We start from the raw sequence: 25,428 nt of genomic DNA, 5'->3' as shown, positions 1-25,428 counted from the left end.
CCATCTGATCCCAACGCAGTCCATCGTGTATCTGGGGATTCAGATGGATTCAGTGGCTTTTCGAGCTTTTCCGTCCCAGGAACGACAGCAGCACTGCTTAGACAAAGTTTCAGCCTTCCTGGGGAAGGAAACATGTTCGGTGAGGGAATGGATGAGTCTGCTGGGGACCATTTCCTCGCTGGAGAAGTTTGTTTCCCTGGGGAGACTGCATCTCAGACCTCTCCAGTTTTTCCTTGCTGAGAACTGGGAGAACAAGGAGGATCTAGATGTGATCTTGAGGATCTCAAAACCAGTAAAGGATCACTTAAGGTGGTGGCTCGACCCCGCAAAGTTGGCAGAGGATTTTTCTCTCAAGCTTCAGAGCCCCGACCTTGTGTTGTTTTCCGACGCGTCCACCTCGGGATGGGGAGTAACACTAGGGGGGGAAGAAGTGTCAGGCACCTGGAGAGGGGAACAGATGTCCTGGCACATAAATCTCAAAGAATTGGGGGCAATTCATTTGGCTCTGCAGTTCTTCGAGGAACAAGTTTCAGGCCGAGTAGTCCAGATAAACTTGGACAATACCACAGCTCTGGCTTACCTCAAGAAACAGGGAGGAACACACTCTCGGTCCCTGTTCGGCCTAGCAAGAGAGATCCTGTTGTGGGCCCAAGCACAGGAGGTAACGATCCTTACGAGGTTCGTGGGGAGTCGAGAACGTCCGTGCGGATCTACTCAGTCGGCTAGAGCAACTGCTTCCGACCGAATGGACCCTTCATCAAGAGGTATGCCAGGAATTGTGGAAATTATGGGGACGTTCTTTGGTAGATCTGTTCGCAACATCGAGGACGAAGAGACTTCCTCTATACTGCTCCCCTGTACTCGATCCAGGAGCAGTAGCAGTAGATGCCCTTCTCTGGGATTGGATAGGGATGGACGTGTATGCCTTTCCCCCGTTCAAGATCTTGGGAGAAGTCATCAGGAAGTTTGCGGCGTCAGAAGGGACGAGGATGACGTTGATCGCCCTGCTTTGGCCTGCGAAGGAATGATTCAGAGAGGTCATGACCTTCTTAGTAGACTTCCCGAGGACGCTACCTTTGAGAGTCGATCTACTCAGACAGCCCCACTTCGAGAGGTACCACAAAAACCTCCCCACTCTGAGTCTGAGCATTCAGACTATCGAAAAGTTGGCCAGAGCGAGAGGTTTTTCAAGACCAGTGGCAAGAGCTATTGCCAATGCAAGGAGAGCTTCCTCTCTTGCGGTGTACCAATCGAAGTGGGCCGCTTTCAGGAGTTGGTGTAGGAAGAAGGGCATTTTCTCAACCAGATAGCCGACTTCCTCCTTTATCTAAGGAAAGAAGAAAAGCTGGCAGTCCCAACAATAAAAGGATACAGGAGTATGTTGTCAGCGATCTTTAGACACAGAGGTCTGGACCTAGCAAACAACAAGGACCTTCACGATCTCTTAAGGTCTTTTGAAACCACTAAGGTGGCTCAGCCTAAGCTGCCTTCCTGGAACTTGGACGTGGTCTTGAAGTTCCTGACGTCCAGTCCATCAGCAAGCATATAGGCTTTAAAGGGCATAATGCCGTTTGTTCCTTGAGCCCGACGTTTTTAGCCAAGAATGAAAACCCGTCTAACCCTTGGCCCAGGAGCTTTGAGATCAAGGGTATGGCTGAAATTGTTAGACAAGAGCCAGAGAGAGTCCTGTGCCCTGTCAGGGCTCTCAAATTTTATTTGCATAAGACGAAGGAATGTCGAGGTCCTTCGGACAATTTGTGGTGTTCTGTAAGAAGGCCAGACTTGCCTATGTCAAAGAATGCTCTGGCGTTCTTTTTGAGAGACACTATCAAGGAGGCTCATTCATCCTGTCAGGACAGTGATCTTAAACTGTTTAAAGTAAATGCTCACGAGGTGAGGGTGATCGCAACCTCGGTGGCATTTCAGAGGAATGTGGCACTCAGTGACATCCTGGGCGCCACCTTTTGGCGAAGCAACTCTGTGTTCGCTTCACACTACCTGAGGGATGTGAGAACAACATATGAGAACTGCTGTTCGCTAGGGCCATACGTTTCTGCAGATACAATTTTGGGGGCAGGAAGTAGCACTCATCCTATCCTTTAGAAAATGGTTAGGAAGAGTTTTTTATTTTATTGTGTTTGTTATGGTTGTTGGGTCGGCCGCCAGAGGCGGACTTCCCTTTCTTTAGCCTAAGTTATGCTATATTAACTTATGTTAGGCTTGGTCAGGTGGTGGTTTTGCTTCGTTGCCCTCATAGTATGGTCAATATGGTCTAGTCGCATTGTGGTCACGCCCCCGTTGACAGATCATCTAGAACTCATCAGCTATACAGGTCACTACCTTGCTGGAGACTCTAGTAAAGCAGAAGCAGACTTGGGTGACAGTAATCACGAAGTCAGTTATGCTAACAGGTAAAGAACCAAGGTTTCAATCATCTACATGTAATTTGTTTCTTAAATCCTATTCTGTCTCTTCCCACCTCCAATGGGGGGTGGGTTGGGATTCATCATATATATATTATCTGACAGGTAAGTCATGAACAAAATGATATTGTTATGATACAATAAAGTTTGTTTATACTTACCTGGCAGATATATATATACATAGTGCCCACCCACCTCCCCTCAGGAGACAGTGGCACTAGTAAATCTGAATAGAAAATGGGAATGGTTCCTGATACCCGCCTCCCAGCGGCGGGAATGGGTACTAACCACCTGGCCTCCCACTGCGTGTGTCGTAAGTTTTGAAATTCTGTCGGACTTCGGAGAATACATCTATATATATATCTGCCAGGTAAGTATGAACAAACTTTATTGTATCATAACAATATCACTGAGAGCTGTGTTTTCTGCCTCTCCTCATTATTTTAGGAATACTCCTATTACTCAGCCCACTTGGAACTCCCTCTTCTCTCTCTTTATTAAGGAAGTGCCCCAGTGATTAGCTTGACAGCCTGAATTTTGTAAAATCAATCCACTGTTTCATTGGCCATTTATTTAGTTTCTAATTTTCCCATGTCGCTGACATTTTCAGATTTTTTTCATTGCTTAAGGGGATTATACAATGCACAGCCATAATAATAATAATAATAATAATTAATAATAATAATAATCAATAAAATAATAATAATAATAATAATCATAATAATAATAATAAAAATAAAAATAATAATAATAATAATAATAATAATAAAAATAATAATAATATAATAATAATAATAATAATAATAATAATAATAATAATAATAATAATAATAATAATAATAATAATAATAATAAGTAATAATTAATATAATAATAATAATAATAATAATAATAATAATAATAATAATAATGGTAATCTTACTTGGGAAAAACTCTCTATCACAAGAGTATATGATGTTCCAAGAGGTCCACAATAATAAAAATGGTTGCGAGTTCGTGTATAATTTAAAAACCCTTTACAAAGCTTTCGAACCCTTCCCCTGGGTTCATCTTCAGTCCAAATGATTTGGACTGAAGAGAAACCCAGGGAAGGGTTCGAAACATTTGTAAAGGGTTAAATTATACACGAACTCACAAATTTTTTTATTGTTGTGGACCTCTTAGAACAATATTCTTACCATAATGGACGTTATGTCTGTCCGTCTGTCTGTCATTCAATCATGGCCAAATGACTGGTCCGATGGGCATGAAACTTGGCAGAGTTATAGTGGGGACTTCTAAGATGGTTTATAATGGGGATTCGTCCTACCTCCCCTCTCCGAAGCGGGTGGGGGTGAGAAGGGATTCCCAGAAACGGAGCTGGTTCTGCCCTTGAAACGGGGCTGGTTATGCCCATAGATTGCTAGTAATAATGATACTAATAGGGTATTTTCAGATTTTTTAAATTACTTAAGTAGGTTATACAATGCACAGCCATAATAATATAACAATAATAATAATGCTAGTCATCGTCACTTTATCGTCAAAAACATTAATCCAGTTTAGCGTTAAAAGATTTATACAGAATGTAACCTTTGATAAAAAAAAAATAAAAATTGTCCCGTGCAGAAACCAGCCAATTTTTAGGATAAATATAAAAATTGTCTTTTAAGTAACCACATCAATTTATAGCGAGATTATCTTGTTGGCTTAACTGAATTCATGAGCCACTTATCTTGTATATGGCTGAAATGTTGTATATTATTATTGTATATTATAATATATATATAATATATCTATATCTATATATATATATATATATAGATATAAAGTAATATATATGATATATATAGTATATATATATATATATATATATATATATATATATATATATATGTGTGTGTGTGTGTGTGTGTTATGCTCGCCAAGAATGGTAGCAATTTTGATGGCTAGAACAAACTGCTGCATCATGTACAGAGCGTTTTTTTTTTTTTTTTTTTTTTTTTTTTTCGCGACTTGGCCCACGAAATTACCACCGTGTGGAGCCTCTGCTGTTATCTATCTCGCGTGCTGCATCGGCCATCGAAGTGTAAACTGTCTTTTCGAAGCTAATTTATGTCCACGAGAACTATGCTCGGATAACAGAGGAGGAGGAGGAGGATTGCCTTAACTTAAACCACTACTATGAGGTTCAGCGCTTCTGTAACACGGTTTTTTGGCAATAACTTTTTATCTATGCATTTCATAGATATAACGCTTATTCAGAATGCACATTATATCTACACATAAATTTTGACTGTATTCTGCATTACGTAGGTTGAATAAATTTGGTACTTATAATGTAAAAGTGACTTTTTTTAAGACGGGGCCAACTAACCTCAGAGAAAAGGTTTCGAACGCACTCGTTACGTAACTTATGACAGCATTTCCTCCCTCTTTCTCGATGGATGATAGGCTATACGTAACGAAGGCTATACCTCTGGCAACAATGACAAAAATTTAAATACAAGCACAGCAGTACACCTTTATGAACTCTGAATCCTCTCCACTGATAATTGTCATAATGAACAAACCAACAAAATATAAATACAAAAACACTTCGATTATTAGTCTAACTCCCAAAATATGTGTCCTAAGAAATTGTAATCTACTTTAAAGGTCACAATCAGATTGACAAGATGTAGGGAATAATTGGTAATTTTCAAAGACATAGTAGACAAGCTTGATTGATAACTGCTGTATCCAATGTCAAGCAATTTTAATTTATCGGCTATCTACCTATTTACTAAAAAAAAAAAAAAAAAAAAAAAAAAAAAAAAAAAAAAAAAATAGACGGTACCGTATTTTAGCTTTAAACCTTCACCAATAATTATCGTCAGAATGATGACTTCATGAGGCTCCACCCACTTTGGCCTCGTTATAATTCAGGATAACACTGAAGGCTATCATGGACATTGTTGTATTAGAAAATCTAACTTCTGGCTATAAAAACTCATTTCTCGAGTAGTTGTAAGAAGTGCTAAATGATCCTCAGGGATCCCAGCAGTTGGCCTAAACGTTTAATTCATGTATGTTGCTGCTATTACTAATTTTGCGGCACTACTGCTACAGTAGTATTACTACGCTAGCACAGATACCCCACCCACATCTATGTATCGTTCCGCCATTCATAAGTCTTTATATCCAACATGGTCGTACAGACTAAAGAAGAAAAAAAATTATATCGGATAATCCGTTGGTCTGCTGGAGATTTTAGCACATATAAGCTTGTATTTATTTTGGATAAAAATCTTATTTTAATATTTGTTTATAAATAAGACTGTTTACATACAATCTCTCTCTTTCTCCCTCTTGGTGGCATAGTGAATAGTTAATGGAAATGTTCAAAATCCTGAATGACATTACAAGTATTATAATCACGTTACGCTAAATACAAATCAGACCATAAACATTGGATTTAAACTAGAAACTGACTAATTACCTATTCAGGCTATAGTAAGTATGGCCACGGGCTTTCTCTTTGACTGTATAAAGTTGCAAGTCGTAAGACAAATGCAGTTTTGCAACCACGGGGACAATTCCAAATCCTGTTAGCCATTCTTGACTGCTATGGGTTTCAGAGCCGATGGAATAAGGTGAATGGGTTTCTGTCTGGTGGATGGGCGGGGCAACATTTCGTAAAACGATGTTTACCTTGTTTACGTAATGAATGTTTTTCGACTCTTGGCTCGCAATCATTGGCCATGGCGTCGGCCAAATCATTTTTACTCTATAAAAATTAAAACTATCGGGTTTAGGTTATTGATAATGCTGACAAAATTTGTGTGTAGTTGTAAAATATACATATGTCAACTTTCAGCTACATCCGATGCTTTGATAAGGAGCAAAATCCAAAAAACCGTGTTACAGAGGCCCTGAATTTCATAGTAGTCGATACTGCATTAGGCATATAAACAGCTGCAACCCCTTTCATTTCTTTAACTGTATGCCCCCCATTCATATTATCGTTCTTCCTTCTTGCTATGTCCACCCTTTAATAACAATTGATTCATAATGCAATTGCGAGGTCATGTTACACCATCGACCTAAACTCTACGTATATCCCAAAAGCACCAAGTGGTTCGTACTAATAGAGGATGGCCGGTTTGATTAAGCCTTCATGGACCAATCGTTTTATCATTTATCATTGTGGGGTATTTTGGTTTGCTCTTTTCCTGCTGCGCTTGTTAGTTGCAAAGAGGATAACTGGACCGATTTAAGTTTTTGATGCACCTTTTCCTCCATGGTTCCGAGATCGTTCAGCACCATGGAGATCGTTCAGCGTGCATTCTTTTGAAACGGTTGGGGGATAATCACCATTATGTATACTACATATGGTTATCTCTTGGGTAATTAATTTCGGTGTGGTACTACTAATCGTTTGCCTTTGTCGAATTTTCTTTTGTACTTGATTCAGTCAGTGTTAGACCGAGGTAATTTTTTAAATGGTATTTGTAGCCCTACAGGAGAGAGAGAGAGAGAGAGAGAGATTCTACGAGTAAAGCTGCCTCATTGTCATTCAGCGCAAGAGCCACCCAACCCTTTTTTCCCTTGGCATCGGTTAGCGTGACCAGCGTGACGTAACGTAACTATAGTAGGATCTCAAGTTATTTACTTGAGCCTTCAAGGGGAAAATATCGCCTTTAAGGATGTCCTTCAAGCGTGAAAATTTTCCCCACAACCATCACTGCTCCCCCAGCAGGAGCAATTTTTGACGTGAAAGTAGGACTAAAAGCGAAGGGGACGTACATAGTACCAAGTAGCTCTATAGACTAATGCTTTGGTTTCCATTTTTAATAAGATTTTGCTATATATGTGAAGTGAATTAATGGCGCAATTGCGTTTATTAATAAGCATTGTTGGCTGCTGTAGTTAATAGCACTAAAACACTTAAGGAATGGAAAACTCGTCTTCTTTATCTGGCCCAGTTGGTTGGATCCACGTGGCTAGTCTTAAAGTTACAGTAAAACTGTACGATTTGATGCACTATGGCTTCTTAAACTTGCAGTAAAACTGTACGATTTAGTTGACTGTAGCCTTTTAAAACTACCACGAAACTCAACAGCCACAATCTCTGTTTTTTGTCATTGGTTGAATTTTCCCTGACCTTTCTTTTGACCGAGATGCCGTCGGTATTGAATGGAAGTTTGTTGAATCACCTTCGACAAGTGGTTCCTAACCCCCCTTGCTCCCCCCTCCCCCTCCCTGCCCATTTTGAACAATAGCCCTGTGCTCTCTACACATTGTTTACAAGCAATTGAGGCACCGGGAAGTTTAATTGGGTTCGAAACCCGTCATGTTTCGACCACGATTGCAACATTTTACACGCGGGTGCTAATGGCTGACAAGGTCGAGACAACGATACCTGATGAATCATTTCATTGTGCGTTTATTTAAAGTTATTTTCAAATTGTTCTATTTTATTTTCAAAGCAGGAACGTTAGCCGTACGTTCAGCACCCGTTCCTATGACACGTGTGATATGAATGCATCAATACAGATACGTATTAAAACTTAAATGCCTACTTTAGCATGTATTGCTAGACCGATGACTGGTAGCCTAGAGATAAATCCCGCCCAAACATATTTTTCGAGTTTATTGGTATCTTTTGGGGAATTAAAATATGATAGACAATGTTTAATATCTAATTGTTTTCTGAGGCTACAGCCTTCTTGTTTTTTTTCATAATTCTCGAAAAAAATATTTTATACTAGTAAGCACGTGCTTACGCAGTATCATTCGTACTAAATTAAAATCATTTATAATGATTGTCACGGCAGGGGGTGGGATCGACTGATCCTCCCCCCAAAAAATTTCTGGAAGTTCATATTTTCTGTGACCATCCTTCTCATTGAACTGTACTTACAGAGTAATAAATAATTGTTGTTTTTTTTAGATGTCAAAGTACGTATATAACATAAATAAAGTAATATGCATGTTATCGTTAACATAATAACATAATAAATTTATAAATCTATAAAACTGAAGAAATAATCTTGAATTTCAGTGCGAACTTTCAACATTATAAGTAAAATTCTGTCAACTAAAGCCAGTATATACTTTGAATAACCTCTAATGTTAAAACTAAACTAACTTATGACAGGTGGTTGTTAAGAAATTTATTTAAAGAAAAAATTGAAAATATATTTAGCAAAAAATACATTAAATTTTATTTCTAATTATTTCTAACCAATAGCAGTTGTAAATGTATGTGTATTTAATTTTGTAATATTTTGTAACACCCTATGTATTATGTAATGACTGTGATATTTTTTTAATAAAAGATAAAAAAAAAATATCGGATACAATGGCGTAGACCGCATAGGTACCCAATTTTTCTTTTTAATATAACCATCTTGTATATACTACCTATGTATGCAATGACATTTATAGAAGAAAAGGTAAATTTTTTGGGAAAAACGACCCCCCCAAAAAAAAAAAAAAAAAAAAACAACAACTCTGGGTACGGGCCTGTGTTTACTTCTAATTAGAATGATCTTGAATGTCACGGAAGTCTCAAGCCATTAGGACGTCTTCTGTTGAGTGTCATTAAAAGCAGGCATTCGTGTCTTATCTCTAATCAAAACACCGATAAAATTAGACCCAGTAGCTGCTGAACCCGCCCCCCCTCCCCCTCTAATGGCGTAGTGTTCTTGAATAGGCTGATGGAGGGGGATTGGACTTTTTTTTAAATTAGTGTTTCTTTGCTTATCGCTGCATCCTGCATGGACGAAGAACCTTCATGTTCAGATATTATTCTTTTCGGTTATTTTTCACTTTTCTTTGGAATTGGTCTATCCAAAACTCCATGGAAAGCTTCTTGGAATTGGTCTATCCAAAACTCCATGGAAATCATCTATAGATCATTCTAGTCTGTTGTGTGAGAGGAAGGTGTCTATGATAACATTATAATTGCGGCATTTTTCTGTAGCTTTTAGTTGCACTATTTAGCAAACTATCGAACGGTTTGCCATTCCACAGAACGATAATGTAGCATCTCCTATAAGGTGCTTCTCGAAGCCCTGTTTGTCTTCGGCAAATTTTTTTTAGCTCTTGCGTCATTGGTCTAGAACTCGTACAACGCGCCTTTTGCACACGGCACCGCGAGTCGTGATGGCGGCCGAAGTGTATTTTGTAGTTCGAATTACATTTGCTTTGCAGACAGACAGACTGATGAGTTTTCTGTAATATATGTTTATTTCTACGTAATTCTCTTGTCAATACAGTTATAAGTGGGTAAGTTTGTAGTAGGTGGTTCCCGGTGGAGGGGGATGGAGAGGGAGAATTGGACGGGGAGGGGGGGACTGCTTAGAGCCGTTGCTTTGCACACGGCACCAATGCGACGATGAAGTCTGATTGCTGGCCAGGGCGTTCGCTCGTCGGGGTTCTTCTGTCTGTTGTGTCGCTGCCTCGAAGACCTTTACGTTTTCTGTGGCCGTCGTTTTTCTTTTATTTTTACTCCGTTTTCTAAAAATACGAGCGGAGTTTTTTTTTCTTATCTCAGACGTCATCATCGACAACCGCCAACTTTATAATAATAATCTCGGCCGCTGCTGCTGTCGTCTCTTTTATACGTCGAGGTTTGTCGAATCTTCTTCTTTGTGGTATGATAATAATTTTATGCTTTCGTTTTCTTTGTTTTGAATTATTTTATTATTTTTCTTATCAGTTTTTACAGTTTTATCTAAGGGTACTTTACTACATTTTGTCGTTTTAAACTTATGATAAGACCCAATCGTTTTTTTTATTATTACTCTTATTTTATAATGTTATTTATCGGTGTATACAGTTTTATTTAAGGATATTTGACTTCATTTTCTCTAATTTTAAATTTATGAAAATAGCCACTCGTTATCTGTATTTTACAAAGTTTTATTTAACGATACTTCACGACACTTTGTCTTAATTTTAAACTTAAAAATCAAGCTACGTATGGCATATACCACTTGGTTTAATTATACATTAGTTACTTTACTTTAAAAAAAGGGGATCTTTGCCAGTGATTTGATAAAACATATGAAGAAAACCCATTCATCTGGGAAATGCATTATTGGAAGTTACGAAGAAATCTAAGCCTTTCTCAGAAAGGTTACCTTTAAAACGTAATTATGACGTCACAGTTCGTAGTACGAGATACGGTGCCTTTGGAAAATACTGATACGTCACCGTTACGTTTGGTTTATATAATTTGTAACTGGAGAATTAAACCTCTGGCTTTGCTTTACGGGTAGTATGTAGTGGCAGCTAATGATACAATTATTTGTAGATAGATCGATATGCTTTATATGTATTTACTGAAGGTTATCCCTATTCAGTTTCAATTGTTAGGTTGCAGACAACTCACCAGACTTGACTTTTGAGTGAGGTGAATGACGGTAGAGCAAGTCGAAGAACGTGATCTTAAATATTTAGTCTTACTCCTCTACGATTTGTTGTCTTTCTTCGAAGGCCATTGTTGTTTTGTACACTGAAGAACTGTCTTAAGCTTGCTGGCCTCGTTGTGACCCGTAGTCTTGAGTAATGAATCAAGATAGATGGTGGAGGTTTTTGATTTTTAGATCAGGAAGCTTGGGAGTGTTGAGATATCCTTGTTTTTCGTAGAGTTCAGGAGAGCGTCACGAGAGGCTTTGTGTGTGTGTGTGTGTGTGTGAGAGAGAGAGAGAGAGAGAGAGAGAGAGAGAGAGAGAGAGAGAGGGGGGGGGGGGTGGGTCCTACCCCCTGGTCACTTTTCCCTGAGGCACCGGCTCGTGATGAGTCAATGGCATTCCTCGTGAGGATTTGTGTGAAGGAGGAGATAAAGATTTCGCAATTTCTCACCCATTTTACTCGTACAAGTGTCACTTCTCCAGGGGTCATTGTTACTGAAAGTTCGCCAACATTCTTCAAGAATAAGCGTAAAATGACATGTAAATCTCATTATAAATGACGTTCTTTGTTCGTTGTACAAATTGAGGGGTAGCAACTCTTTGCATCTGATAACTCAGATCTGAGCCTCTGATAGCTTGTTTCTCTGATAATTTTTTTTTTTGCTTATCGCTTGATATTTAGATAGGTAATTGTTGATGTTTAGATAGGTAATTGTTGACAATTGTTGACATTTAGATAGGTAATTGTTGATATGTAGATAGGTAATTGTTGATATTTAGAGAGGTAATCGTCCTGGTCGTGAAAATGATCAAGAAGGGTAAAACTTGGTATTTGTTTATCTTTTTTCTCTTTTGTTAAGGTCAGAGAGCTGACTGATATATACGCACATTCATTACAGCTGATCGAATTGTCGTGATGATTCTTTGTGATAACGAAAAACAGATTGATTTAAAGTGTATTGACAGTTATTAGGAGTCAATTAACAGCTTTTGTTATTATATATGTATGTAATTATATTGTGTCTAACCATTGCTACGCCTGAAAGTGTCTGCTGCGTCTATGTATGACGACTGGGAGCCAGGATTTTTTTAAATCTACGGACCTTGGGATTCTGATATGAGCAGCAATAATGGGCCATAATGACGTCGAAAACAATGTAATAATGGGCCATAATGACGTCGAAAACAATGTAATAATGGGCCATAATGACGTCGAAAACAATGTAATAATGGGCCATAATGACGTCGAAAACAATGTACAAGTTATTTTTTTATTAAGGCGATTGTTTCAGTGATTGGACAATGGCCGTGCGAATTGCGTTGCTCGTGAATCAGTCTAGGTCATAGGTTGCGTTAGTCCTAAAGCTGCTCCATTAGGCTTATAATAATAATAATAATAATAATAATAATAATAATAATAATAATAATAATAATGACAACAGTGGTGACTGAGGCGATTATCTGTCCTGGCCAGCTCTCTCGGAATCGTTGTGCGTGGAGAGAGATATATATTTCCTTTGTGGTACAAGAAGGAAGTTATTTGTGCTGTTGCATGGGTTCGTAGCAGAGCTTTGTCATCATCACTCGCTCTCTCTCTCTCTCTCTCAGCAAGAACGTTGTTCCGGTTACCAGTCCTTTTGCATGCTCCGCGCGCCAGACAAGGCAATTGATATGTTAGAGAGAGAGAGAGAGAGAGAGAGAGAGAGAGAGAGAGAGAGAGAGAGCGAGCGAGCCTTGGAGTCATTCTGACTTTCTTGGTTAGACGTGGAATTAATGACAATTCAATATACAGGCCTTGTTTTTGTTTTTCTAAATTTATTGTTTTTTTTTTCCTACTACGCTAAGTAGCTAAGTCCTACTAGAGTAAGTAACTCAGAATAAATAGGGTGTTCAAAAAGGCGATTCTAGGAGCCTCTGAGGTTAATCTAGAAACCTAACATCTTATGTATAATTTAGTTGGTATTGAATTCATTTATAAGTATGCGAAGGAGTATCGTATCCAGCCTCGTACTAACCCTTTAGGTCTACGTAGAAAGTCGTCTTGCACTCAGAATAGTAATTATCGCCTTGCCTGAACTAGGCTAACGTGTCTCGAGTGCAAGATTTTAATGCTAAGAGTTAAGGTCGATGTCACGCATTCGTATACTGCTGCTTACAACTTAAAAACTTAAAGTTTAAAACGCTCTTACGATGCTTAGAAAGATGTTCATACATTTCTTCACTCACAGACTTTCGATTTTGCCGTTATGAATTGTTACGAATTCGTACGCGTTCGTAAGGAGCAGTCCGCATATAGATGCAAAACGCCCACCGAAGTAAATGTTCGTATTCGATGAAAAAGGACACGGCTACGGCTTCGAGCAGTGAAGTGTACGATCAAGATCAGTTTAACCTCGTTTGAAAACTAAACGAACATTTTGTAATTTTTATGCTGAGGCGTTGCAACTGACAGAGAGAGAGAGAGAGAGAGAGAGAGAGAGAGAGAGAGAGAGAGAGAGAGAATATGAGTCTAGTGAGAGCCGTCTAGGAATGGATGTAGCTATAGGCCTAACGTTTTGGAAAGCCAGGGCAAGCTGAGTCAGGAATACGTTTTGAAATGAGTGGGCATGTTTTGGAAAAAAATATTTCCGTATCTTAGTTTGTATTTTATTCAGAAAAAACATAAAACGACGTGAAAGCATTTTTATTTATTAGAAGGTTTGCAACATCTTCATTGTGTAGAAAGTCCGGTGGTGACATTGTTTCATGTCACTCTTCCATTGCTGCAGCAATTTGTAAGAGCAAATGTTTTTAACACACGAACCGTTACACGAAAAATGTTTGGGGAAATAAAGATGAAGACTTTTGAAACTTTTCGTTCTTGACACAAACAAGTTTTTGCGAAAGAGAATGGTTTATTGGGTCTCCATATTATTGTATTGTATATATATATATATATATATATATATATAGTATATATGTATATATATATAGTATATATATATGTATATATATATGTATATATATATATGATATATATATATATATATATATCTATGTATATATATATGTATATATATGTATATATATATGATATATATATATATATATATCTATGATATATATATATATCCATATATGTATATAATATATCTATATATATATATATATATATATATATATATAGATATATATATATAATGTAAATATGTGTGTGCGCGCGTGTGTGCAACTCAAGAGAACTTCGCACTTGTACATGAATGTGTCACCCTTCCGGTGTCGTTAAAAAATATATCTCGTCGAAAATCCAGGAAAAAAGTAAAAAAAAGAAAAAAAAAAAAAAATGCATGTTATTTATATAATGTGTGTGTGTACGCGTATGTGTGCATGTGTGCATCTCAAGAGAATTTCACATTTGTACATGAATGTCTCAACCTTCCAGTATCGTTAAAAATTATATTCTAGCCGAAAATCCAGGGAAAAATCATTCCAAAAAAAGGAGAATATATGTATATATATTTGTTACTATCTTGCTAACGACAATAGAAGCAGCCTATTTTTGCCAGTGCAAAAACTCTTAGCTCAATTTGTCTATTTTTTTATATATACATCAGACAAAAAAATATATTTAAAGTAACGGTCAATGGCTGAAAATCAAAGCTCCAATATATACTAGACTGAGCGCGGTCGCTTAGACTAATATACCTAGACTGAGGTTTCAGTTATCGCTGGAAACTACTGATATACAGTTGCGATAAGAAGGGAGATGTCTTCGTAGCAGAGATAGTGAGGTTTCTTCTAGATAATTCCTCCTCCTTGTCCGAAGTGGGGAGTGGGAGGGGAGGAGGGTTGTTTTTGGGGGCGGGGGATAGGGGTGTGGCCTTGCAAGCCATGCCTACAAGATGGTACTACGGAGATGATATTGCAGTGTCCTGGCACCGAACTGCAATTCCTTTGTTTACGATTATTGTAGTCTTATAGTTGCGTCTTTGATAGTCATCGTGGAAAGGCGACATCTTTATCCCCACCGCCCCCCTTCCCCCCACCCCCACCACCCAAAAAAAAATGAAAAAAAAAAAAACTATTTCATCGCTGACTTTATATGTCTTCGCTGACGACCACCATTTCTCCTGTGACGAGATATATATATATATATATATATATATATATATATATATATATATATATATATATATATATACATATATACATATATACATATATACATATACATATATACCTGTTTTTTCGTCGCTGCTATCTCTATAGTTATCAGACTATTACAAAAACCCTCAATTGAGTGATTAGACCACAGCGCCAAAGATGATTAGTCTAAAAAGCTGGGTACGGTAGTAGACTTGTCTTGTGTCTCCTTTCAATTGCTGGTGGTCCACGATCCTTTTTAGGGGAATTATTTTTCCCCTTCGTATTTCATGGAGGATTTTTGCTCTTGTCGGGTAAGGCTGCAAATGAGTTATTATTAAGGCATAAGTCTATAATTTAAGGTTAGTCTTGCTGTTATGTTTAACACCATCGGATGGTACTAGTGGACGGATGTAGATTTAGGCCAATATTTATCAAAGATTATGTGGACGAACCTTATAATTATATATATATATATATATATATATATATATATATATATATATATATATATATTAGGGTAATAATGCGTATATATCTGTAGTATTTCGTGAGGGAAGGTTCCTTAGGAGTGAAGTTAACGATAAATGCGCTCGGACTGTTGGAATTAGTTCTCTCAGTTTGGTTTTACCAAGCTCTCTCTCTCTCTCTCTCTCTCTCTCTCTCTCTCTCTCTCTCTCTCTCTCTCTCTCTCTCTCTGCGGCATCCTTTTTCCATTAGCTACACACTTTCTCCTTGGAGCTCGGATAGATGACGCACTAGTCATTAAATTTGTTTGAAATATGAACCCAAGATATTCATTTTTGACTTGAATGAGTTTTTTTCTTTTATTAGAGAAAATACACGCAATATTTTACAGTTTTAATAGTATTACAAGCATTATTTTATCAAAGCTGACTTAAGATTGACCAAAAATTAACAATTATAATTTTATCGTGTTGACCTTTAGATATTTTTTGCGTGTACGTTTTACAAATAGTCTATGTATTCCAGTGTTAATATTTTTCAAGTCACCCATGTAAGATTTGATTAGTATATATCTATTTTTTTTATTATTGTTATCCTTGATTTTATAAACCGTCTAATACCACCGTGTTCATCTTTTATTCCTGCTTTGTTGGCTAGTCAAATCAAAATGCTCAGTCCTTCATGCTGTAAAGGATATTGTCTGTCTAGAGGAGAATAAGTTTGTGATTTAGTGATAATATATGTAAATCTTGGCCCTGTGATAGGGGGTGTATACGCCCTGCTTGCCCTAGAAGGCGACTAAAAGGACAAGTGCCACATTCATACTTTTGCTTGTTAATGTTCCATTGCATTAGCCGTTACGTATAGCTGCACAAAGGGCTAATAACACCTCGTTTAAACCCTCTTACACATCTTTTCCTGTCCAATACCTTTTTTTTTATTCAATCTTGTCCAAGTTTTATGACGTTTTTGTGGTCTATAAGATAATATATCGATTCATTGGAATTAAAAAAAACAAATAGAAGACTTATTCATTGATTCAATGTCGTTAAAACAGTCAAATAAAACTTATTATGAATACAGATGGTAGATTGTTGATTTTTGCGGACGAATTAATGGCACAGTAAACCTCAATTTAATTTTAGACAGTATATCGATTCAACGCAATTAAAACACGAGCAAACATTATCGCCCTGCTTCACTGCGCCATCCTGAGTTTAGGGGCACCGAATGACATTACTTTTGCCCTCGTGTCACGTCACAGATCTGGTAGTACTCGGATATCGTAACTGGATTATTTTTGATGTCCAAAGCCACATTGACGATTCTATTTTATAGTCTCTCTCTCTCTCTCTCTCTCTCTCTCTCTCTCTCTCTCTCTCTCTCTCTCTCTCTCTCTCTCTCGTTAGTCTGTACTTGGTTCAGAGGAAATCACGTTAATCAAGCAAGCTCAAGATTTCTCCTCGTTGTGATAGGACTATGTTTTGCTTTATTCATTGTTTAGATAGATTTTCCTTTGATGATTTTATTAGCTATATTAATTTTTTCCTAGTCAGGTCATGGGATAGAACATAATATACGCGTACACGCGCATATATATCTATTCACCAATTTCATATTATCGAATATTAATTGAGAAATCGATGCTCATCGCTTTAATTGTTGAACTATTCGGTGGTGCAACGGCAACTCCGTATTTTATTCTGTTTATCCTCAGTGAAGTCCCTGGAGTATTTTGCTCCCAAATTGTGCGAGCGTTTGTATGCATGAACACGTCAACATTCCTTGCTTGGAATCTTTCCTTTTGTGAATGAAAACGTCAATCACACACTCATCTAAACCCACAAATATTTGCGACAGTTCAAGTCACACCAAAGGAAAGTGTTTGTTTTGTCCATCCATCGCATATACACATGAGTCTAGCCCTTGGCGTGTATACTCCCCCTCCCTGCAAAGAAAGAAAGAAAAAAAGCTTGGTGAACCATCGACGGGAAGTGTAGAAATCAACAAACATTATCAGTGACATCAAGTGGATGGACATGGAAGTTTGTGGATTGGACATGAGTCTAAATTCGCGTCTCGTAGACATAGGACATAGGTCTGATTCGAGTCTCGTAGACGGCTGGCTAGCTGGAAGAGGAGGAGGAGGTAAAGTTTGCGTATTTTTCGCCAAGCTACTTTATTTTATTTTATCTTTTTATTATGTAAATATAACATCAAATTCTCTACATTATTTTGTACATAGTACTTATCATAAATACAGAAGAATAAAATAAAAATTAAACTACCAGGGCGGAACTAAATAGCTATATATGCATGGCTGCCTGTTCATGTCTGATTTTAAACTCCGTCTACAAAATGTGAATCAGTTCTCTGTTGGAATGCGTCGTTCCTGCTTGTTACCGACTGCACTTTGAGTTAAGAAATAGCTCATACAGATAGATTTATCTACCGCAACTACAATCTACAGTAAATATTCCTGTAGGGATAATGATAGCGCAATCTAATAACTGATCTTCGATCATTTTTAGATTGGATTACGATGGTCTACGGTCTGGTGTTGGCTTACGTGTGATATATACTATACTCTGTTTTTTTTTTTTCATCTGTTCATCCGCCTGTGGTGGTTTTGTATGTTAACACTGCGTCCCGGGCTTTAGATAGTTACATTCAGCTTACATTCAACGATTATAATATCCTATTTCGAATATTAACGGTGTAATTCGCATACAGTAAATTATTAAAACACTTTTCAGTTGCAAATGTACACCCAGATATCCTTTTATTTACCTAAAACTTACACATAGCGTAACTATCTAAAGCCCGGGACGCAGTGTTACCATACAAAAACACCACAGGCGGATGGACAGATGAAAAAAAAAACAGTATAGTAATATTGTTAGTCTGTTAGGTTTGCCTCTCTCTCTCTCTCTCTCTCAAATCATTACTACAAGTCCGTTTGAATCCTTTGTAAATAAAGCCATTTCTGATACCAGATCTTACCATAGCTCTCTCTCTCTCTCTCTTTCTCTCTCTATCTCTCTCTCTCTCACACAAATGATACGAAGCTGTTTTAATCGTATATAAATAAAGCCATTTCTGGTCATGATTTTACCACAGCTCTCTCTTCTCTCTCTCTCTCTCTCTCTCTCTCTCCTCTCTCTCTCTCTCTCTCTCTCTACTTCGAGAATTAACAGAAAAAACTTTCTGTGGTGTGAGTGAGGTTTCGTGGACTCCTTTTATTTATTCATTTTTTAATTTTAGAATCTATGATGATGACGTTCGATTACTCCAGACCAAATGGCACATACTGTAGTATATTATAGATATTGAGTGATATTGGGTACACCTGTGGAGAGCGTTCGTTCCTATCAGACAGATGTTTGACGATTCCAAGTGAGGAATATTATCGGGATTTCTAGACCGATGTACCGGTTAAGGAACAGCGACTATGTTTTGGTCTTTTTCTTATAGACCTATGTACCAGTGAAGGAACAATTACTACTATCTTTTGATCTTTTTCTCTTTTTCTAGACCGATGTACCGGTTAACGAACAGTGACTATCTTGTAATCTTTTGTTTCTAGACCAATGTACCGGTTAAGCAACAATGAGTATCTTTTGATCTTTTTCATCTAGACTGATGTACCTACCGGTTAAGGAGCAGTGACTATCTTTTCATCTTTTTCTTCTAGGCCAATGTACTGGTTAAGGAACAGTGACTATCTTTTGATCTTTTTCTTCTGGAAATGTACCGGTTAACGAACAGCTACTATTTTTTTTTTATCTTTTTTCTTCTAGACCGATGTACCGCTTAACAAACAGCGACTATCTTTTGATTTTTTTTTTTTTTTTTATCTAGACTATGTACCGGTTAAGGAACAGTGACTACTATCTTTTGATCTTTTTATTCTAGATTGATGTACCGGTTAAGGAACAGTGACTATCTTTTGATCTTGTTCTTCTAGACCGATGTACCGGTTAAGAAACAGTTACCTATCTTTTGGTCTTCTTCTTCTAGACCGATGTACCGGTTAACGAACAGTGACCACCTAATATTCGTTTTTTTTCTCTCTCTAGACCATTGTATCGGAGCATTATGAAAACAGTACATTCACGTCACACTCGGATAAACACGTGTGCGTAAATCCTTAACTATGTCCTTAAATATATCATGACATTCGTGAGCACGCCATTTTTCGTCCAGACAAGACGTGCGTAAATTTCCACTTTCGTGATTGACGAAAGAATATTTGAAGTGGGTTACTTTGTAGCTCAAGTTCCGGTTGAACTTGCAAGTGTGTGTGTCCGAATCCATCAATACATTTTTTTTTATTTTGATAAAATCTGCGTTTAAAATTGAGAGTGGTTTAAACAAAACTAAAATGTTTCTCTTGATGGTGACAAAGAGGAGAATGTGCCCATGCAGTCATGAGCTGTCGTAATCAGTTGACTATTTTTTTTTTATCCTGTTTTGGTGCACTGCACCGAAAATGTGTCATTGCTTACCGGTTTCTTCACTGAACTTGGTAGATTTGTTCTATAAAAACAGGATGTAGTAGTATACATAGATTTTTCTTTAGACACACTTACTCAATATTGATACGCCTATGCATACGCATAGTACGTATTGATAGTTTTGCTCACGTACCGAGATAAAGCACGGAAGGTTAAACTTAAAAGTGTAAACACGTACTCAGTATTGATACGCCTATGCATATACACATAGTACGTGAATTATATTTTTATATTTTTGCTCACGTACCGAGCATAGAACACTGAAGATTATACTTAAAAGTGTATACTGGTACTACACTTTTGAGACTATAGTCCTCCCAGTACTACTTAAATAGGCTGTTTATTGAGCATGTACGGTGCGTGAACAGTTAATATCGTACTTATAAACTAGAGTAATGTACACCCAATTTATTTATTCAATTAGGTAAATGCACGGTTAGCGTATCTGTTGTCAGAAATATATATATATATATATATATATATATATATATATATATATATATATATATATATATATATATATTCCGCGTCTCATGTTGACAAGGGCGCTGGTAGCCATTGCAGTGTGTGAATAATTCAGTTGGAGCTGGCTACGAGGTCACCTCGATCGGTGTGCTATGTTTAAATGGACGCGCACGATTAGATACGGACTTCATATGTAGAATATATTTAAATAAATGCATTTTTGATAGCCACAGTTGCTTAACTTTTTTTTCTTTTTGATAGCCACAGTTGCTTAACTTTTTGATAGCCACAGTTGCTTAACTTTTTTTTCTTTTTGATAGCCACAGTTGCTTAACTTTTTTTCTTTTTGATAGCCACAGTTGCTTAACTTTTTTTTCCTTTTTGATAGCCACAGTTGCTTAACTTTTTTTTTTCTTTTTGATAGCCACAGTTGCTTAACTTTTTTTCTTTTTGATAGCCACAGTTGCTTAACTTTTTTTCTTTTTGATAGCCACAGTTGCTTAACTTTTTTTCGTCATTAGTCTAAACACCAGGTAAATAATCATCCACGGCTTAGGTTACCATAGGCATAAACGGTAGGAATGCTGTGATTTACTATATGAGGACCAGATATATATATATATATATATATATATATATATATATATATATATATATATATATATATATAACTAATCACAAACTCTCTTCTTCCCCAACGACTTTGTGTTTATGTCAAGTTTCCTCTCTCTGAATTCTTTTTTGGCTCGTACTATTATCCGTATAGCTAGAACCAGTCTCTCTATCTCTTCTGCCTACTTAATCTAACCATTTTGCATCCGTTACAGGCACTCTTTTTATCTCTTATAGTTTATTTTCTTTATTTATATCTCGTGTAGTTTATTTTGTATACGCTGCATCTGCCAGTAGGCGTCGTAAGGTGTTTCCAGGCCCGTGTCTACCACACTCGAAGTTTACCTAGGCTGAACCCTTGCACTTTTTCAGTATTTGAATCTCTCTCATCTGCCTTACTTTTTCTATTGCAATCTTCCCATATACCTTTCCCAGGTACCGTAACAAACTTTATCATTCTTCGTAGAGAGGAACAGATATTCCACTCACCCATTCCTTGGGAATTTTTCCGTGATCCAGACTTACCTCATACATCCTGGTCAGTCAGGCACTTGTAATCTCATCACCTGCAGTTGCCTCTCCTTCCTCCAGTCTCCTCAGCAGTGCCTTCACCTGGATATGTATATATGCCACAGATGTAGTAATTAATAATGACGTCTGTAAGCGTCAAAATTATGGTGACTACGGCCTTTTCGTCTGAATGTTTGTGAAAAAGTGGTTATTGTGAGTTTTTCCCGTTTTATGTAGTAGTACTAGTAGTAGTAGAAGTAGGAGAGAGAGAGAGAGAGAGAGAGAGAGAGAGAGAGAGAGAGAGAGAGAGAGAGAGAGAGAGAGAGAGAGAGAGAGAGAGAGAGAGATCCCCCTATTTGATTGACGACTATTCCACATTGCCAGGGTTGCCGTTTTGAGAAATTTTGTCTATTAGTGTGGCTTTCTGGTGACATCTGGCAACCCTCCGTGGCTTTTCCGACCACAGGCCATGGCACTGAAGAAAAAAATTCTTCACTTTGCCTTTTTATGTTTTATTATGAAAATAAAGATATAAAACATATCCTGCTTATTTATACAAATGAATTTGATTGAAATCCTCTATTTTTCTTCGTCAAAAATATTTATATTAAGCTAGTGACGTGTAGTTTTCTAACATCTCGGACAATAATTCCACATCGGAAAATACGCATTCTAACCTTTAAATCATAAATAAAGTAAACAAAACTCAGATGCACTGCATATGGTAACACTGCTAAAAGCCAATGTTGTGAAGACAAAACGGCATCACTGCGTGACGTTGCTCTCAAGTCCACAACGTGTTGGATAATTCAGCATAAAGATTCACTAACAAGACAGGATACTCGTTTAGCGCCTTTGCCTGTCGCAAGAGTAGGCTTATATACCCTAGAGTTCATAAGGGAATGCAATTTAAGCCAACATATCTGCAGTTGAGTTTATTATCTTGTCTCCGCGGGTTCGATTCTCGGGTATTCCATTGAGCTGTGAGAGATGTGTTTTTCTGGTGATAGAAGTTCACTCTCTAGTGGTTCGGAAGTCACGTATAAAGCCGTTGGTCCCTTTGCTGAATAACCTTACTGGTTCCATGCAATGCAAAAACACCAGGCAAACAAACAAACAAACAAAAATTATCTTGACTCGTACAACCCCCCCGGAACGAAACACAGTAAAGATGGATAGAGCAATCAGAAATGAACAAAGATAAGCTAATCTTGGCATCAGTCAGTCACGTACTCTAGGAGGAATGGTAGATTGGTTGGTATCTAGCGTCCAAACACACAGAACATATCGCTGCTGCTGCTGGTTGACCAGTGAACCACGATAATGATTATGCTAGATAAGCGTAGACTAACGTAGCCTAGGTGCTGTTCGTTTCCCAAAATGTGTTGTTTGTGCTCCTGAGTTTCGTATTAATAATATCACGTGTTCGTCCCAGCTCTGTCCTGACTTTTTTATATATATCTATATCTATATCTATATATATATATATATATATATATATATATATATATATATATATATGTGTGTGTGTGTGTGTGTGTGTGTGTGTGTGTGTGTGTGTGTGTGTTTCCTTTTGGTTATTTACATTTCAGTATATTTATTTTTAATTATTTTGTAATTTAATAAATTGAGGGTCGTCTCTAGACCGATGTCTTGGAAGGGTTCATTTATCAGCTTGTACAATATCTCGGTTGATAAATTAGCATTATCATTTAATGATGTGTGTGTGTGTGTGAAGAGAGAGAGAGGAGATAGAGAGAGAGAGAGAGAGAGAGAGAGAGAGAGAGAGAGAGAACTTCAACTTTTTTATGAGGAATCCAATCGCATGTTATTAGCCAAGTGTACCTTCGTGAGGAACATTACTGGGTATTATTTTTTTGGGGGGAGGGGGGTGTGGGCCAAGGTCAGTGCAGGTTGCGCTGCACTTCTCTCTCTCTCTCATACATATGTTTTATATGTGTGTGTTTTTTTAACAACTAAGCCCCATAGTGCTTAGTATATTATAAATTATTAAAAAAAATGGCCAGTTATACTAGTTCTTACTATGGGGGCGAACACTTGTTTTTTTTTTATTATCTTTCTCAACCTGTTTATACGAAGAATCTGAACTGCTGTTATTGGTGTAGAAATGGTTTTTTTCTCATATTTAGAAATACGTGAATGTCACCTCAAACTCTATTGTAACATCGGGGTGATGACATATAAATATAAACACACACACACATAAATCTTGTCAAGAAACTCGTTGGTACTATAAGCATGCGATCAATTTGACAGGCTTGGTTATTATTTTTTTTTTACCTCGAGAGGGATTCTCAGGAATAGTTAACAAGCATTTATTTCTGTGGATTGTTGATATATGTCTGTGTAGTGTATGTTATATTTCCTCTCTCCTCTCTCATCTCTCGTCCTCTCTCTCCTCTATCTCTCTCTCTTCTGCCCTTCCTAGAGATAAGTTTAAGCAACAAAACGATGTCCCCCTTCGGATGGACTAAACAACTCTTTTGATACCATCTGAATCCTTGTAACTTCTTCCTCTCTCTCCTCCTCTCTCTCTTCTTCTCTCTGCTCCTATAGATAACGTTTAGCAACATACGATTGTCCCCTCTGGTATGGAACTAACCAACTCTTTGAGACATCTGAATCCTTGTAAAACTCCTTGTAACTCCTGCTCTCTCCTCTCTCTCCTCTCTCTCTTCCTCTGCTTCTCGAGATCGTAGCACCGATGTCCCCTCGGATGGACTCAAAGACTTCTTTGAGACATCTGAATCCTTGTAACTCCTTGTAAACTCGCTCTCTCTCTCATCCCTCTCTCTCTCTTCTCTCTCTCTCTCCCATGGAGATAATTTAAGCACACGATGTCCTTTCCTGCGATGGACTACATTCTTTGAGAATCCTTAATCTTGTAACTCCCTTGTCTCTCCTCTCTCATCTCTCTTGAATCCGTCTCTCTCCTCTCTCTCGCTCTCTCTAGCAAGAGATAAGCTAGTCAACACGATGTCTCCGGAGGGACTAACAAGTCTTTGAGACATCCTAAACCTTGTAACTCTCTCTCTCTCTCTCTCTCTCTCCGAATATTTTCAACTTTTCTCCAATTTGCTAGATCGTTCTACTTAATTTTTCAGTTAGTTCAACTTATATAGAAAAAATATATATATTGATCTTCCAGCTCTCAAGTTAAAGTCAGCCATTTACGCATTTTGATACGTGCTAATCATTTCGTAATTGGACACACTTATTGTCCGGTTTTCTGAAATATTTGAATTCGTCTAAAAGCTCCATGATATCCATAGCGATAATGTATTTAAATCTGTCGGCGGAATCCACAGGAGGCAAATGATCTCCGTGAAGGTTTGTAAATATCAAAGTTTTCTGGTCTCTAATTGCGTATTTTGTTCCGTCAGTAGAGAAACATCACTTCATCCCAGCATTGTATACGGAGTTGAATATTAGCGAGCGTGAACTAATATAGATAGACCGATGTCTATTATCTATAGACCTTGAGATAGACTTTTGTTGATAACTTTCTGTATCTGTAGAGACTTTCGTTTATAACTTTCTGTTATTATGATCAACCTAAACTTATCTTTATTTCATTAATAATATTTTGATAGACACAAAGTCTACACACACACACACACACACCACACACACACACGAAAAGATGTTTTGTGTGGTAATTTTTTTTTTTTTTTTGCTTATTGTTGAGTATAAGGGCACAATGTATTACATTCGTTGTCAGTTGCTGGACATTGTTTACCTATTCCGGTCTCGCCAGTTGGAAAATGTGTATTAGTAGTAGCAGTACTCGGGATTTGCCTTTTGAAACTGCTCTTGTCGTCGTGGCACCGAAGAGAGCTGGTGTTTATGAGCGACTGTATAAGATTACATCTTGGGTGCCTGGCCTTCACTTAGTTTCCTGAGTGA

At 37.5% G+C, this 25,428-nt stretch overlaps 1 protein-coding gene across 7 annotated transcripts in view; it reads left to right on the top strand.

Annotated features, from left to right (window-relative positions):
- The window catches only part of LOC135208495 (copper-transporting ATPase 2-like), a 64,880-nt gene that overhangs the window by 6,299 nt on the left and 33,153 nt on the right, over positions 1 to 25,428 (top strand). The window contains exon 1 of one of the 7 annotated variants that reach the window (XM_064240735.1): positions 9,829 to 10,021. The exons of 3 other annotated variants lie outside the window; for them this stretch is intronic. The gene's annotated coding sequence lies outside the window, so the exon portion shown is untranslated. Of the gene's footprint in view, positions 1 to 9,828; positions 10,046 to 15,104; positions 15,244 to 17,400; positions 17,546 to 25,428 lie in introns of those variants that run through there. 3 more of the 7 variants (XM_064240737.1, XM_064240736.1, XM_064240738.1) reach the window with 3 other exon arrangements.

This window comes from Macrobrachium nipponense, chromosome 35, assembly GCF_015104395.2.
Source record: "Macrobrachium nipponense isolate FS-2020 chromosome 35, ASM1510439v2, whole genome shotgun sequence".
Taxonomy (NCBI): Eukaryota; Metazoa; Arthropoda; class Malacostraca; order Decapoda; family Palaemonidae; genus Macrobrachium; species Macrobrachium nipponense.
The sequence above is the reverse complement of the archived record's forward strand: the minus strand, read 5'-3'. Positions and strand labels throughout refer to the sequence as shown.